We start from the raw sequence: 17149 nt of genomic DNA, 5'->3' as shown, positions 1-17149 counted from the left end.
CTTCCTTCAACTTGCTTTCTTCTCATCTGTCTTTCCCCCCTCCTTGGAAGTTATAGGCATATGTGGTCATGCTGTAGTGCTACTTCCTTCCTTCTAGGAATGAACTGACTAGAAATTTGATTGGTAGTTTAAACAGCGTTACCTTTAATTAAATCTACAGGAAAAGGATTCTTAGAAACATTTAGTAGGTAAATAGAGCAGAGAAGCAGAAGCTTATTTCATACCTTCCTAAACCTATATATCTCATTTTCTGAAGTGTTATGTACACTAAAGGGAGAATATTAATTTTGAGTTTTTTGGGAAAAGGTAGAAGACTAAACAGTCTTTACTCTTCCAAGCAATTTCATTTTTTTAAATAGAATTCACCTTCTCTAAACCTCTGGAGAAACCATATCCTCTAAACATAGATTAATCAATAGATAGTAAGGCTCCTGTTCACCTTCCCCTGAATGTGATCAAGTACATTCAAATATTAAGTGATAAATGGGCTAATTTACACATCTACAAGACAGGCATTTACATTTGACTGACTCCTAGCAGTTTCATGAGGTTCAATTAACAGCTGTAATGCCATCCCACTTCTTTGAAATAATGGTATGACTTTTTACATTTGAAGTCATGTAGATCTGTCAGCTGCTGTGCTTGTAACAGCTGTCTAGCAGTCTGATATCTTTGCAGATATGCTGCTGTGCCCTGCTGCTTTTTGCTAGCCTGCTTCTTTCTTTCTTTTTTTTTTTTTTTTTTTAAGCTTGATACTGGTAACTTTCAGAGATTGAAACTAATCCTAAATTTGTATTCGGCTGAAAGACCGAATTAAGACATCTTAATTAACTCTCAAGGCAGTTTTCTTGCATTTTAATAACAGTAACTCAAACTGTGTCAAATTAATGCAAAGTGTATGACATTATTCAGGAAACTTGTGGTTTTAAAGTAGCTATGAAAGCATATTATCTATACTCCCTGCAGCCTTGTTTAGACAACACGGTGAAGAAGTAAGCTGTTTTCCAACTGCAGCATCACTAGGATGGTCAACCAGATTCCAGCCGCAGGACCAAGACTGCGTGCACTGACACCTCTATTAGTAGTCTTATGAACAAGCTGGCTGAAGTGACTAGTCAAAATATTTGTGCAGTTCTTTCTGAAGGCAGTTTCTAAAGTTAGCTGAGTGTGCTTTTATATATTACTTCCTGAGAAACTTAAAACTGCACAGAATATTTCAGTGAGATCACCAATTCTGACACATCTAAATATCATGATAAGAATGTCTTACTTAATAGATTATTTTTTTAACTCCCTACCCTGTGCTCCACTCTGCCAATCTCTACCCATAAGGGCATCTTTTTTTGTGGGTGGGTAGAAGGGAAAAAGATGGCAGTGAATGCATAGGCTTAAGTTCAGCCTCAAAATTCTGCAACCTGGTCAAGTACATATTTATTTTGTCTTTTGCAGTTTGGAGTGTTCCAGATAATTTACTATTGTTCGCTTGTTCCAAAAACAACATCAAAAGGCATTTTCCTACCATTGGGCTGAAAACCAAAGAGAGACAGATACAAAATGTGATTGCCTTGGTCACTGTGAAAGTGTCAAATCCCCCCACTCACTTCAAGCTATTGTGTTCTTTCTTAAAATAGGAAGTCACCACAGCTCTGCAGCTGAGCCCCAAATAATCCACTGCATTGTCCTGTGCCTTACTCCAAATGGACTCAATGGTCTCCTGAGGCTGACGCAAACAGAGCTGTCAAATGCTGTCAGAATGAGAAAACACCAGGTAGGTTTTTGAGTTTTCTAATTAATGTATCTATAGAATTACAGAATGTTATCTACAGATCAAACAAGGGTATCCTGGCCCATGCAACCAACAAGTGAATTATTGTACTTGCAATAGGCTGTGGGTTCTGACAGCATCAAATAGAGCAATTAACTCAAATTTGCATTACGCATTCTTTATTGTGCTACTGACCTCAAATATCTGAGACTACAAATTACAGCCATCTCTTTTTATTTGTTTTGGCAGCATAAAGATCAAGAATACAGAAGCACATCTGTCTAAAGCGTTTGCTTTTTTCCTGATCTTTCCTTATGATAGCTAATTTATGTTCAGTTTTGTTTATAACCCAGCAATTCTCTGCTAACCAAAAATAATTCTTTCTTGATCCAGATGGTGATGTGCATTTTGAGATCCCTTTAGTCACTTTCTGAGATGAAGATGATGTTTGAGATGTATTTTTTTTTAACCAGCACATCTTGTCTGGAGAGTTAGAAAACAGTCTTGCAAATATTATTATCTTTATGTCAGTGTCGGAGCAGGGAGCAGTGGTGTATCAGTGCTTGTGAAGCACAGAAAAGCATAGGATGGACTATGGAGCTCTAATTACTTAGGAAATAATGCTTCACAGCAGGTCAGCAACACACTGCAGTCACCATCATTCTATTATTCTGCTTTTAAATTGTTTCATCTTCCTTTGAGAATTATGACAGAAAACTCTGACAAAACATTTTATGAGGCATGTGTGACAGCAAAAACATTCCATGAAAGATAAAAATCTCATTGTTGGTGAATTTAATCACTGTATCCTGGAAGGCAGTGAATTATGCCTCTGCGGAATGCTGAAAGTTATAAAATGAAATTACAGGTAGTACCTAGGAGTATCAAGAAAGAATAAGGACAAATAGAGCATAGTTTCATGGCTCTTTTGTATGAAAGACTGTGGCTTAGGGGCTGACATGTCTTAAGGACAAACAGTTTGAATCCTTCTGTACAGTTGTTCAGCCCCTCTCATCACTGACATCCCTGTGGGGTGGTCTTTAACTCATGTGGCTTCCTGTTAACAAGACAGTAATGTCAGAGCTCTGTGCCAGCCTCCTTCCATCAACAGAAGCAATCCCCAGAACAGAAACTGACGCTTTGATAAGGCATCCTGTAAACCCTCTTGTTTTTTTTGAGTGGGAGCAGTCAGAAGCCAGCAAGAGCAGAATATACCAGTGGGTAGCCATCATGTTTTAAAGTTGCTTTTCAGGAGCCCCTTGGCAGGGAGACAAGTGCTGCAGCCATCACTGTTCTGCTTCAGTTCCCCAGGAAGGGGCAGAGTTTCAACCTCAGTGCTGTAGTGGTGGCCCAGGTTAGTCTTGTCCAAATAATCCATTTGTACAACTGAGGAGGGGAATAACTGTAGACATTTGAAGGCAGAGAATGAAAGATTGACTTCATAAACAGAGTTCTACCATCATGTTGTAATATATCCAGAGGGTCTCTATGCCTCCTTTGTGCTGCCACCCACAAAGTTTTAGGGACTCCTTTGTTTGTAGCTGTGTGGTGCAATCTGCAGACCAAATGAAGGATGTGCCATTCCATTGAAATCTGTTGTTTCATGGCTTGAAATTACATCTTTTGTTTGACATTAGACCACATTCCTACTTCCTGATTTTTTTTTTCGTTGTTGGCATTTCAAGAATTGGACAGTGTTTCTGAGTAAAAGCAAATCTGTCTATCTCGGCTTCTCTGTCAGGAGCACTTCCCTTTTAGGTAAATAAAACGAGCTGTATCGTTCCTTGTCATCTTTGTCCTTCAGTGAATTATTCTTTAATCTTTATTCAGTTTATTCTTTTTATCTGAAAGAAACAAACAGCCCTGATTTTAAACTCAGCATGTTCCTGGCTTTTGTTACTAATCCTGATTTGCGCTTCGGTTTCAGTGGTAATGCAAGAGGCCAATTTGTGAACAAATACTTGGAAAACTAATGTGAAACCACTGCATTGGAAAAAAAAGGTAAGCGATTGTGTGTGGCCTCTGCTTTGTACAATACCAGATACTCATATTCAGGTGTCACTTCTTGGACAAGCTGCAGCAATATTAGCAAAATACTTGTCTCCAATGCCTTGAACAGGTAAAAGGGAAGTATTCCATTTTGTTGTGTTTGTGTGAGATGTTAAGCTCTTGACTTTTATCAGCTGTGGATCATGACTCCTTCTTTGCTGTTAGTAAGATTTTTACAGGCATAGCCGTTGAAAAAGATCTGTGTTACTGCCTTTCACTGTCCAATCAGGGGTTGCATTTCATCAGTGGAAACACTGGTCCAGGAAGACAAATAAGGTCATAAACACTAGTTGGGTAGTTTAATATGGTGTTATGGCTTGGTCCTGCAGCCAGCCACTGCATGGGGAGCAACAGTGTATGAAGTGCAATGTACCTGCAGACCACTTGCTTTTGTGGTGATGTGATTTATAACATAGCTAACAAGTTTCTATTCTGGACAGAGGTGACACAGTGTGTCAATAGTGATTCATCTGAAAAATAATACCCTGTTAATTGCAGTTCTTCAATGTGGTTTTGAAACAGTGTAGAACACAGCAGGAGTCATCTGGTACCTCTATAGTGCAAGGAGAATCCAGCTTGGGATGCTCTTAAAAGAGGTAGAGGAGTCCTGACTGGTCTCTGCATTTAAACTTTGCTATTCAGTTCTCATGTCCAATTTATGTTAAAACATTTTATGTCTGTAGTTTGGAGACAAAAAGTTTAGTCAGATACTGAATGCCTCATTCAATAATATGTCACTGAGTGCTCTAATTGTACTGTGAGAACAATTTTATTGTACTGGCACCAAAAATTTCAGCAAATGTCAAGCAAGCTGCAAATGAGGCAATTTCAGACTGGACTTTTATTGAATTAAATGGATTATTTCCTTGGTGCCTTCAAAGCCTTCAAATATGTCTGGAATCTCTTACCCATTTATCTAAGTCTGCCTAAACCAGATTATTAAATGGCCCATTTTCCCTAATATCGGTCTAGATTTTTATCATCAGTCCCCTGATTATTATAAATTGCAGGGTATGATATTTCAGAAGATTAATATTCCATCTGCCTCACACACTGCCAGGAGATCAAAATGATTGGCTGCTCCAGCTCAGAGCTAATCAACATGATGGGCTTTTAACACCCTACATGTTCACGGTGTGCTCAGCTACATGGGTGGCTTATGCTTGTGGAAAGCTGACTGCATCAGGATCAAGAGCTCTGTGCCATACGTCATTGACAAAATGCTTTGGAGCTTCTAATTCTGTTGAGTTTAGTACCACTGTCACAGGGCAATAAATGCTGTTGAGTATCAAGAGAATTTCATCATTGCTGCCATGTTTTGTTAGCTGTTCAGTTACCTTCCCGTATTTCTTTGCACTTAGTCCTGATGGATGCCCTGAAGGTTCCCACTTAGTCCTGGCCAGCTGCTGCTGCACATTGCTATACGAGAAAAAACAGTTACTCTCCATGGTAAGGGAACAAGCAGTACTGCAAAGGTGTGTGGGATTCCTACCTACAAGCCTGAGTATAGTAAAAAATAAATTCCTTCCTCTCCAGAGTAAAAGCAATACCTGGTAGCCAATAGTTTGCTTCAATGGGATTACTGAATTTTGGTTAATATGACATAGTACAGCAAACAGTCTTACTATGATGTAAATCTATTTGTGTAGTAACATTCACATTTTTATATAATACACAGAATGGTCTTCACTTTCCACATTGGTTTATGAAGGCTAGTGGAATAATGGTAGCAACACTAACCTCCGTATTTGTAACTCAGAAAGGAGTAAAATTCAGCCCTCCACTGCAACAGTGCTGGCTGAAAGCAGTGTGCTTCCCTAGGCTGATGTTGTGAGGCTGATGTTGCAGTGCTGCCCACACAGGAGCTATTGACTGACCACAGTTCCTGACTGTGGGAGCAAAAGCTACTTAAGGTGGTGTTTACAGGAACCCTTTGTTGTCCCTACAGAGGAAGAGGAGGTTTCAGGAAAGCCACTGTCATCCTCTGTCAGAACTTCTATAGCAGTTTGGCATACTCTGAAACATGAGGCATATGTCAAGCAGCAACCAACTGTCAAGTCAGGAGGTAGATGAGGAAACCTGTCCTTCAGTATACTACTGTTCTCACTCACTTCCTTTTTCCATGTCCTGTCCCAGCACCACAATCCGAATAACCTCATTCACAAACCGTTCAGTGCCAGAGGCTAAGGGGAAATGATATTGGCTCAACAGTGAGCCAGCAATGAATTACTATTATGTGTCAATTTATACTTTTACATTATCTGTGACAAAGGTGAGCCATAGAGAAAAGTGATTCTGGTACTTTTTACACTCAGAACTGGTAAAGAGTTGCACAACAAAATGTCACTTAGACTAAAGGCTTTTAATTCTTATTCCTTTATATTTTTATAGTTGCAACCTTTGCTGACAAGCTCTGTTCCAGTGTATTTTTGGTCAGTGATGTCCAGAAGGAAAACAGTCTGAGAAATCTAATTGTAAGTGCTTTCATGATGCTTATTGTACATCTATGGATTTCTCACTAAGCAGTGTCAGCATGTTATAAATTCACCTCTTGGTACAACCCTATTGAAGTACTATAATGCACCAGGAATTAATTTGGTATATTGTATCTAAGTGGTTGCTAAACTCATGGTCTGTAGGGTGTTTAATCATAATTTAACATTGTCCTGAATCAAACTCCTGAGAGTAGTCTAATCTCCCCCCAGCTCAAGAGATTCTCACTGCTAACAGGCATTTTTTAGAAGCCATTTCCTCACTCTTTTTCAGTCCTTGCTAATAGCAACCACATTTAAACTGCTAAAAGACATTGTGAACAAAATCATACAAATTATTTTTGTATAACTGAAGCTAGCAAGGCCAACCAAAATTAGTCATGCTGAGTGTCATATGTGCTACGTGCAAAATAATCTCTTTCCTGACAGTTTTGTTGTGAGACAAGATAAACTTCTCAGAATGCCAAACCATGCCAACCAGAAATGCTTCTCTCCAGCCAGGTCAGAAGCTGCACAGAGAGTCTTGTATCTGTTTATCACCACCAGGTGTCTAATTTCAGTACACAAAGCAGTGAAGTAAAGATTATGCAATATATAAATGCAGTGATAAAGTATAAGGCTATAAGGAGATATCTGCCAAATGCAAAGGAGCAGGTTTTATGGTACCTCTACTGTTTGATTCCATTCTCTTTTGATTATTCAGTTTTCTCCATTTTTTTTTTACGACAGATCTTTTTCCTATTGAGGTTAGAATCTATTTTCCTCCAGATATTTTTCCAAACAAAGGATTTTACACAAGCACCTTAAACTATGTCTCAAGTTGTGACTCTGCTCTTGACAGCAATTGGACAGAGAGCTAAAGAGATATGAGGGGATGGATGCAGCCTGGATGGAGAATGTCAATATCCAGCAAATGACCAATACCATTGAAATCCCACATTTTTAGGCATTGTCTAAAAACTTTCAGGTTTGGGTTTTTCAATCAAAAATGGGAAATGATCACTGCAAACAGATCATTCTCACAAGAATTATCCTTGTGCTAAAAAAGTAGTTTTCAGTAGTATGAAAGATTACCTTTTTCATCCAGCACCAGCTGCCCCACAAGTATTCTGTATGATGTTCCACGCAGAACCAAGAAGCATCAATATCTCGTTCATGGAGACATTCTTTGACTACAATTGGCTGAGGTCTGCACAGGGAAAGGCACGTAGCCCTTTAATGCTACTTGTGCTTATTTAACTATCAGAACTGTTATGAATGGATTTGACCCCATTTCTCCCCTTTTCCTAAAGCTGTTGTATGGAGCCAGGTAGTACTGCTGTAGGTGTTAAAGCACTCATAAATGCAATTAAGATATCTAACTATTCCTTTTGCTTGCAAAAGAATGTCCAGTCAAAGTAAAAATATAAACAAAGTTTTCTTTCTCTTTTTATGTTTGTAGACAAAGGGTCAGTCTCAACTGGTGAAGGCTGACTTCAGCTGTGTTGGGCTGTTAGTGCAACTTCTACAATCTGATCCACTCTTCCTCTACTGTTAGCTCAGCCCACCCCGTTGGGACAGAGCCTAGTCACTGCTTCCGACTTTGGGAGCTTATGGCTCATTCCTAGACTTAGGTTTCAATCTAGTGTTCTGTTCTGTGACCGGAATTCAGAGCCTAAGACCTCCCAGACCATCACACAAATTTCTTTTAGCACTACTAAAGCTTTGAGAGCTTGAACTTCTAATTCAACCGGGCTGGAAAAACATAGATAGAAAGAACACAGGCTTTTACAGTAGAAATTTTATTTCTAAGGCACCTGGTTGTATAGACCTTGGAAAGCAACTTAAGACCAGATGCATAGTTCCCTTGATCCCAACATACCACTTCTGTAAGTCTAAAGTTTTACCATTATTTTTTGATAATTCCTTCTACACTTTTCCCCTTGCAAGTCACTGTGTGTGGCAGTGATTGACCACATTGCAACATTCATCACATCAGTGAATTCCCCATCTCTCTTCCATGTTCCTCACTGAGACACCACTCCTAGAGTCACTGTGCCCCAACTGTGATCTTTTGCACAGGAAATATCCTAGTGAATAGTGATGGGCCAGCAGCAAAGATGCGCAGGATTGGTGTCCCCATCATCTCTGAGGTTTTCACCATGATGGTCTTTTGGTGGCTAATTTTATTCTGCTGAGCAACTCACTAAAATTGCACTACTACTGACTGCAGACCTTGTTCTTTTTTTTCTTTTTTTTTTTTTTTATTTTACATTTGGAATTAGAAAGCTGCAGTGTAATAACAATCTCTAAGAGACACAAAGATGCCAAGTTGAACCAAGTAGATACTCAGGGTATGTTCAGGCCATTTTGCACCTCTAGTGTGAGTAGCAAGGATCAGGTTTTGAAGCAGATATTTTTATCAGAGGAGATAAAGCCACAAAGTATAAAAGTAAGGCTGAAAAAAAAAGATCAAGATATTCCAGTTGAATGATGATGGATATTTTTTAGGGCATAATGCTCTGTAATGCTTTGTATTATTCTTCATGCCAGTGCCAGTCATTACCATCTTGCTCTTGGAAGATGGGACTCTGTATTGTTGAATGTACAGCCAAACTGACATGTACAGAGTGGAAACTGCCCCACTGATTTCAGAGAGGTAACTATTGTGCTTCAGAGAGCAATTTTCTTCCAGATCTTGGGACAGCCAAAAAGGGGTCCATTTCTGTGTCCCTGAGAGGCTCCCACTGAAAGGTGCCTTATCCAATGGAAACTATAACAAAATCTGGTCATAACAAAAACCAACTTTTCCATGAGAAAAAATATTAACAGGCTGAATGAAATTATCCAAATCAACCTTTTACACCATTTTTTTCCTAAAATATTTAAAAAGTGTACTGTGAAAATCAGTACTTTGTGGAACCAGGTTTGTTACACGCTAGGTGTTAACATGACACGAGTGGAGAGAAAGCACATCCTGAAAAGTAATCAGTTTTCAGATTTGAATACATAGTAGTAGCATTCTTTACTTTTACAGAATTGTATCTTTTATCCGAATAGTTCAGAGCATTCCTCAAATAATTTATTACATCTCACCACGTTCTCTCTGAGGCATTTAAATATTACTTTCTTCATTGTGGAAGATGGAAAAATGGAGAAATCAGAAAATGAAATGACTTTCCTAAGACCACACAGTGAGTCAGAATCAGAATGAAGAAAAGAAGCCCGAAGTGATGACTTCTGCTCTGCTGTTCCAAGCAGTGGATAATACAGTTTGTCTGTGACATTCCCTCTACTGAGAGGTGATGGTTTCCTAAATATCTGCTATAATTCAACATGGAAGTTACTGGGCCAGATGTGTCTATTACTGAGTGAAATTCTGTGACCTAGCTATTCAAAGGTCAGACTAGATGGTCAGAAAGCTCTTGTCTAGTCTTAAAATATAAGAGTCATTACCACCATACAAACTTACTGGCCCCTTCTCTCTTTCCAACAAAAATTGGCAATTAGTCTTGTTTAAAAGCTTGCTATGAAACTGCATTTTTCAAATCCAAGGCATATTATGCCAGAGGTTAGCAAAAATAGCTTCAAAAACCCTGAAAAATTGACAGGTTGAATCAATCAAATCCATTTTTAATTTTATTTTGACAAAAATTCACACTGGGGCTGACAGCTCCTTGTAAAAACAACTTTGCTCACTGCAGTTTGAAACGCACATGCTGTAAACTCTGAGAACAGGATTTATAATATAAGCCTGGCAGTCTCCTAACTCAAGTGGTATTATCACCATGTGTGTGACAATAATATATTAGGACCATACTTCAGAGCTCCTTCATTAGATTCTGACATATGGAAGAGAAAGGAGAGCCTGAAAACTGGGGAGGACATAGAGTGCAGCCTCAGCTGTGCATATTTATCATCTAAATCAAGTGAAGGCTATTTATTGACTTATTGATTCTAATTCAAAATTAGAACTTAATTAAAAGTTTAGTTCATTACCACACAATTACATGGCCCTCAAGACATTTCCAGGCTAGTAAAATACATACTTAATCATGCGGTATATTGGGAAGGCTGGATCTTCAGTTGTTATAAATCAGACATTAGTAGTGCCATGCTAATTTACACCATCTGGGGACAGGGCCTATTAGTTTTGTGTGCAGGAGGCAGTTGTTATTGTTTTAAATGAAGGAGCTAAAATGTAATGTTGTCCTTTGCTGAGCAATAGCATATGTTAACTTCCCACCACAAGGCAAGTAGCAATGAGAAATTTAGACTCAGTGCCGTGTATACTACATACATTTACCAGACTCAGAACAGAAGTGCTCAGAAATAGCATAAAGGACCGTCTGCCAAAACTTTTAATACCAAGCCCTGGAGAAGCTGTCCTGCCTTGGAAACACATTGTAGTGACTGCTAAGAGAGCTTGCAGCAGAGAGCAAACTTTCCTGCCAGTTTCTCCTCCAAAGAGCCACAGTACACACGTGTCAGCATGCAGGCAACATCGACACAAAGATGCTTTTCAAGCTCTGATGTTCTTTCTGGTTCTTGAGCTCCCTAGCTCCAACCTCATGGCTGGTTGTGCCTTTTTCCCTCTGCACAGTTAGTGGAATACTTTGTTTTTGTAAACTTGGCTTCTGAGGACAAGGTTCTTTGAATCCTGCCAGTTTAGGATTTGTTGCAGCACAAGTTCAGAGTCAGGGCTATTTTTGCAGCTCAGTACACATTTGCTGGTGTGAGCAGTGCGGTAGCAACAACAACAGAGCCAGACACACTGAAGTGACAAAGCTTTTGAAAACTGGTACATTGAGGACAAGGAGCATCCACGTAGGAGAATTGACTGGGGAACAGGCATTTTAATAGCTGCGTACTGGGTGCACCTGCTACTACTCCGTGCACAACCAAATAGTATTTCCCAACTATTAATCAAGCATATCCCAGCGCTGCTAAGGAGGAACTGGTTTTCCACAATGCCAGATGACCACAATGGCTGCTCTTCATTGCTGTCTTGGACATTTCTGGAACACAGAGATACAGACTAATGTGGTCTCTGCTACCTTTGGTTACATTTTCTCCTGCTGGCAAGATCCCATGCTTTGTCCTTTCCAGTTTGGTTAATAGTTTGTGCCTTTCTAGCACTTGGAGCTATCACACTGATTTTGTGGCAATGGCTGCGTGAAACAGCTGAAATGCCCTGCTGTCTCACATCCCACCTATTGCTACATGATTTGTTGTTGTTTTTTCTCTGCTAGCTGGAACCTAAGGTCCATTTTGAAACATTGAGAGTAAGCTGCCTTTTTGTGTGTGGTCAGTATATATTCCTGGAATGGACAGAGCCATAAGTAAGGATAAAAGAGTTTGCCTTTCAGCTATGGTCTGTGTTGTAGCTTGTAAAGTGGAGTCGTTCTCATTTTCCTTCTTTGCTTCTAGTGTGTGTCTGTTTGTTTTTTCCATTCGAGAAAAAAAAAACAAAACATGTTTTTATCTAGTTCCCTTGCAGAACTTTTGGCATCTAAGGGAGAATTTCTCTGACACTTCATGCATCCCACTGAAGCCTGAAATTAGGCAGTTCAGGTCTAGCAGATATGTTTATAAAACTGCCATCAGTAGGTCTGTTAAAGCAAAGCAACCAAGCAGAGTACCACTGCTTTTCAGGCTTGCAGAAACTGGTCTGACAGGGAAGAGCTCATGCTAGGTAAATTTGACATTGATTTCAGATAGTGTCCTAGTAGTGAGGGTTACAGAACCTTGCAACAATAGACGAAGGGGACAGTGTGATTAACATCACTTGGAGACTTTAGGAGGCAGTTTGGATATCTTTCCAAAAGATATTCTTTCAAACTGGCTTTGGCATGAATGGTCCCTTCTGGCTAAGGAGTCTGTCCAGAATGTATCATTCATTCAGCTCTTTCCTTCACATGTAACAGGCTGAGTAAGTCCTCAGAATGATCATCATTTGCATAAAGATAATGGTTGTAATAAAAGCTTGTGCTTCAGGGGTTTAACTGGGTAACCACTGGGGTCAAGAAAGATTTTTTTCTTCCACTATACAATTAGCCAGATGTACTCCGGGTTAGTGTTTGCTGAGCTCCTCTGAAGCACTGGAAATTGGCTGTGCCCTGGAGACTGACTTCTCCCTGGTGAACCTCAATGTGGCAGGGCTCATCCTGGGTCTCTTCTCCAGTACCCGGCAGAAGTGTCTGGCTCTTTTGCTCTGAACTCAGAGCATCTCCTGAAGCATGAGCACTGCTAGCTGGGTGTACCTCAACATCAGTGCCCCCTCTCCATATCTTGCAGATATCTTGCAGAACCTGAGAGGCTTCAGAAAGGAAAACAAACAAACAAACAAACAAACAAACAAACAAACAAAAACTCACAAAAAACTGTGATAAGGAATAGATTAACTCGTTTGTTTCTAAACTTTTCTGCTTGCAACACTACTTCTGAGTTGTAACTCCACTTGTGTGCTCAGGGTATCGCTTGGAGAAGCCATTACCAAGACATTCTTAAAAAAGGGAATATCTAGATCAGATAACCAGCTGTCTCCTTTAGCCTTTACCTCTGCTGCATTGATATAGCCTGTGAATGTGTAACCAGCTTCCCCCCAGCTCACCTTCAGGTGCTCGGACAGAAGGTCTGCAGGTGTGTAAGCCCTGGCACAATGGGGAGAGCTCGCAGCAGCTCAGGGAGCTGTGTGGCTCCAAGCACACACTGAGCACCCAGCTGGCAGTTCCCAGACTGTCTGCACAAGGAGAAGGGCACACAGCCTGCAGCATCGTGGTTTTTCCCTTTCATTTTGGAGCAGTGAAGGCAGACTGTGAAACTGGAGGAGATCAGAGGTGAAGGTAACATGGCAGTCTTGTGCTTTCTTTCAGGGTGCCTTTCAGGCATCTAACCTCTGTTAATTCATGTGTGCAACTCGCTTGTGTCAGATGAATTCCTACCTTGTAAGCTCTAAAAACAACCTGTATTGTTCAGATTCTTAGAAAATAGTAATCTCTGGCTGAGATGCCATGCAAGTAAACAGTTCAGCATAAAGAATAAATGCCGCAACAGATCCTTAGGCAATACAAAATAGATTTGATACTGCTTCTTTCTTTGCCTCCAGTGATTTTAATAGAGCAGGAAGAAGCCTAATGAGATTTGCCAGGAGGCATTACTGAGATCTGGTGGCTGTGGCAGCTGAGTGCTGCATAAAATGTGCAACTGTTCATATGCTGCAGAGCACTTGAGTCATTGCCCTTTTACTATGGTTCCTTTGGCAATAAAACTTCCATCTCTGTGACAAAGTAGTCACAGTGATTTAATACGCGTGCATTTTCTAATACAGGGCTCCTGCAGCTCAGGAATGGCTCATAATCCTGCAGCCACAATTGCACCTATTTCCATTATTATAAACAATTGTTTTGATTTTAGCTGAGCCGCTCACAGGAGTGCATCTAAAGTTAATTGTGCCCAGTGCTGGGAAGTATTACTTTCAAACACTTTTTACTCAAAGTGTACCTTATTATGGTTACTCTACTGCATTGTTTCTTGAGTATAATAGACTTTGGTCAATGAGTTAATTTTTTTCCCTTTGTCTGTTGTAGCTTTTCTCTGCTAGTTTTGCTAGGATCTCCCAGGAAGTCGGATCTTAATGATATTTTCAGTTGTTGAAACCAAGGCTAAGGCTTAAGGTACACTTAAGGTACCTAAATTCACGGAACACCTTGGCACAGAACGTGGTCTTTTCTTACTACACACTGGCAATATGGTTGAAAAAGGGATTAATTTATGTTTAACTGAAAATCTGTCTTGTGTATGGTGGAAGGCATCACATTTCGTGGAACAGAGTGCCAAAAGATGAATGCCTGCTCTGAGGAACTTCCTTTTGAGCCACTCTTTCAGTATTTTCATGTGTTCTGCCATGTACTTAGAGTGCTGTTTTTTCACCAATAGTCCTAAGTAATGCTGGATTTGTCACATTTGATTTTTACTTTTTTTTTTTTTTTCTTTATTTGGAATTAATAGCAACACTGCTTGGGGATTTTCAAAATCCAAGCAAACAAATTTTTTAGAAATATTCTGCCAAAGACTTCTTGTTTTCAGCCCTTCCACAGCGCACTAGAAGTCTGTGAAACCTCTTTTCGCTATTAAAGTTCATGAAGTCTACTTGTACTTTGTATTTTGGATATTTACCAGTTTCTTCAATCCCTTACTGAACCTTGGCACCTGATTTACCCAGCAAGGTACTTTCTTTAGAACTCTGTCACCTCTCAGTGACTTAGGTGTGCAGATTCTTTTTCCGCTGCTTCTTGACGGGACCAGACATTCCAGCTACAAGCCCATTTTATTTAACCACAGTAATTCAGATAGATATTGATTCTTAGACCTGCTTTGCTTAGTGACGTTCTGGTGTGTGATTCTGGGAAGAGCATTTGCTTAGCAGCAGCCAATATGTCACTTTGGGAATCATACGCTTCCTTTTGCAGAAACCTCACAAAAAGGGGAAATTTGGTTAAAATATGAAGTGTTGCCTTTAAAACATACAGCTGTTTAACATTAAACCAGCTATAATTCCTTTTTATCAAAAAATTTGAGTTAAGGTACAATCCGGTCCTAAAACGAATTTACGCTTTTCGAAGCATTACCATAATTTTCCTTAGTGAACCATTTTCGTTTTTAAAATTCTGATCAGCGTTGCAGCTGCCACTTTCTGCAAGGTCTGAATTTGTTTGCCCCGCTATCCGAGCACATCCGTAAACACAGGGGACATATAGAGTTAGTAAAAGGAAAATGGTTACGCTTTGATCAGGGCAAAAGCAGCAGGGGGAGGCTTTTGTTTTTGATTATTTTTTCCCTCATGATTTTACAGTTTATTAGCAGCAGGTTAAACAAACTAATGGGCGCAAATTATAACAAAATAATGGCAGTGCTCTGTAGAGCCACTACAGAGGAAATAACTCCCCCTTCCCTCCACCCCCTTTTTAACCTTTCATCTTAGTCTCAATCTTATTTGTGGACTACCCCTTTGCCCTCCTCTTCCCCTTTGCTTGAAAAAATAAGCAGAAAATACAGTTTACATTATGCCTGTACACACTTCTAGTTTTTTTAATACATCCCCAGAGGAAGGAGGATAAATAAATACACATTTTTCAATAGATGTAGAGTATTTGTTTAGTGCTGGCTAACTCCCCCATAACTTGCAGAAGATCATACGCACAAATCTAATTTTCTAGCTAACTTAAGTCTCTCTTGGGAATTCTGGTGGCTGCCTGCAAACACTTTCCTCGAATCAGCAGTATGAGCAAAGATTCACTATGTCACTAAAATATATAATATAAAAAGTGAACTAAAATATGGAAGAAGACAGAGAAAGCAGGAGGAGATGGAAAAGGGAAGTACTATAAAGGGAAGGGCATCTATAAAGACAGAGGGGTCTAAGCCTTTTACAATAGAGGCAGTCTGAAATAACCATGGTTTCTTCTTTGAATCGTGAGAATAGCTATTTTCTTGTTTAAAAGCTTAAAGAGCTATTAAGTTGGGCAAATCACTGGTAAAACAGCTGGAAATGTAAATAGCAATTTAAACAGTCCATTGCCCCTCAATCCAAATGTGGAATGTGCAGATCTACTTCAAAAAAGTTCCTCTGGTTTTATTATATTGTCAACGGTAAGAGGATTGAGTAGGCACCCTTTCTCAGTGGGCTGAATGGAGACAGTGTGCTTTATTTAGAAAATCCACATTTAAAAAAAAAAAAAATCCTCCTTTTTCTCCTTTTTTCCCCCTTTTCTCCTGTTTTCCTTTTTGAAAATTTCTTTCTTTTTCTCTTTTTTTTCTCTCTTTCTTTCTTTCTTTCCTTTCCTTTTTTTTTTTTTTTTTTTTTTTCCAAGTGAGCAGACGGGTCTCTAATTTTCACACCATTCTCCCTTAGAGACCTCCTTCAATTGCACCATTCTTTCATTATGTGGAACTAATGAAGTGCTCTGCAACCTTTAGGTCTCCAAAGAATCCATTGCTCTAGGAATATAGTCCTTAAATAAAACATGTTTCATTGGCTGACTTCAAAACACTATTCTTATGGGGGGGAGGAGGGGGATAAATAATTGTCCTGAAATCACTGTGTGAAAAAAGAAGAAATTACATCAGACAATGCTTTTAATTTATAGTTACAGTCAAAGGATACATTCAGCAATGTCAGTTTTGGTTCTTTTCCTAGTAAGTTGCCAAAAATCAGAATATAATCTTTAAGAGTCCCAAATAACCTGCTTTTTTTTAATGCCTGTCTTTTCAGTGCCTGCGTCCTATTGAGTAACTACTGGGTTTTGTGGTGCAAAAAATAATGCAATGCCAGATCAATAAGACTAATAATTCAGCAGCTGAGTTTGAAATCTGGCTGCCTTGGGTGTCTTAAGAATAACACCTCACATTTTATATGTTGCTTTTTATCTTCAAAGTGCTCAGCAAACACTAACTCAGTGATGCGGCATGTTTATTCAGCTTGTGAAAGCATAGATCTGCATTATCTGTGATGTATCAGATGCCTTGTTTTCCCGTGGATATTTGCTGCTGCAAATACAACTTATTTTTGTTTTCCATTATGGATCTTGTAGAAGACAGCTATTTCAAATTTGTCAAAGTCTCATCTCTTCCTAAGCAGTCTTTGCCCTCTGGCATTTTTAATTGATTTGCCTTTCTTCTTTAAAGCTTTTAATTGGTCTGAGCCCTGTTTTCCTTCCCCCATCCTGAAACCATTTAACATTTAAACTGAATATGCTCTCTTGGAATATCTTTGTTTGCAAAATCTGTTTTTAAAGTACAATAATTTAAAAAAAAAAAAAAAAAAAAAAAAGAGTGGAAGCAGGGTAAAAGGAAGGTACATTAG

The sequence above is a fragment of the Phasianus colchicus genome, chromosome 1 (genome assembly GCF_987193195.1).
Source record: "Phasianus colchicus chromosome 1, bPhaCol1.hap1.1, whole genome shotgun sequence".
NCBI classification, from domain to species: Eukaryota; Metazoa; Chordata; class Aves; order Galliformes; family Phasianidae; genus Phasianus; species Phasianus colchicus.
This window is presented reverse-complemented; position numbering follows the sequence as displayed.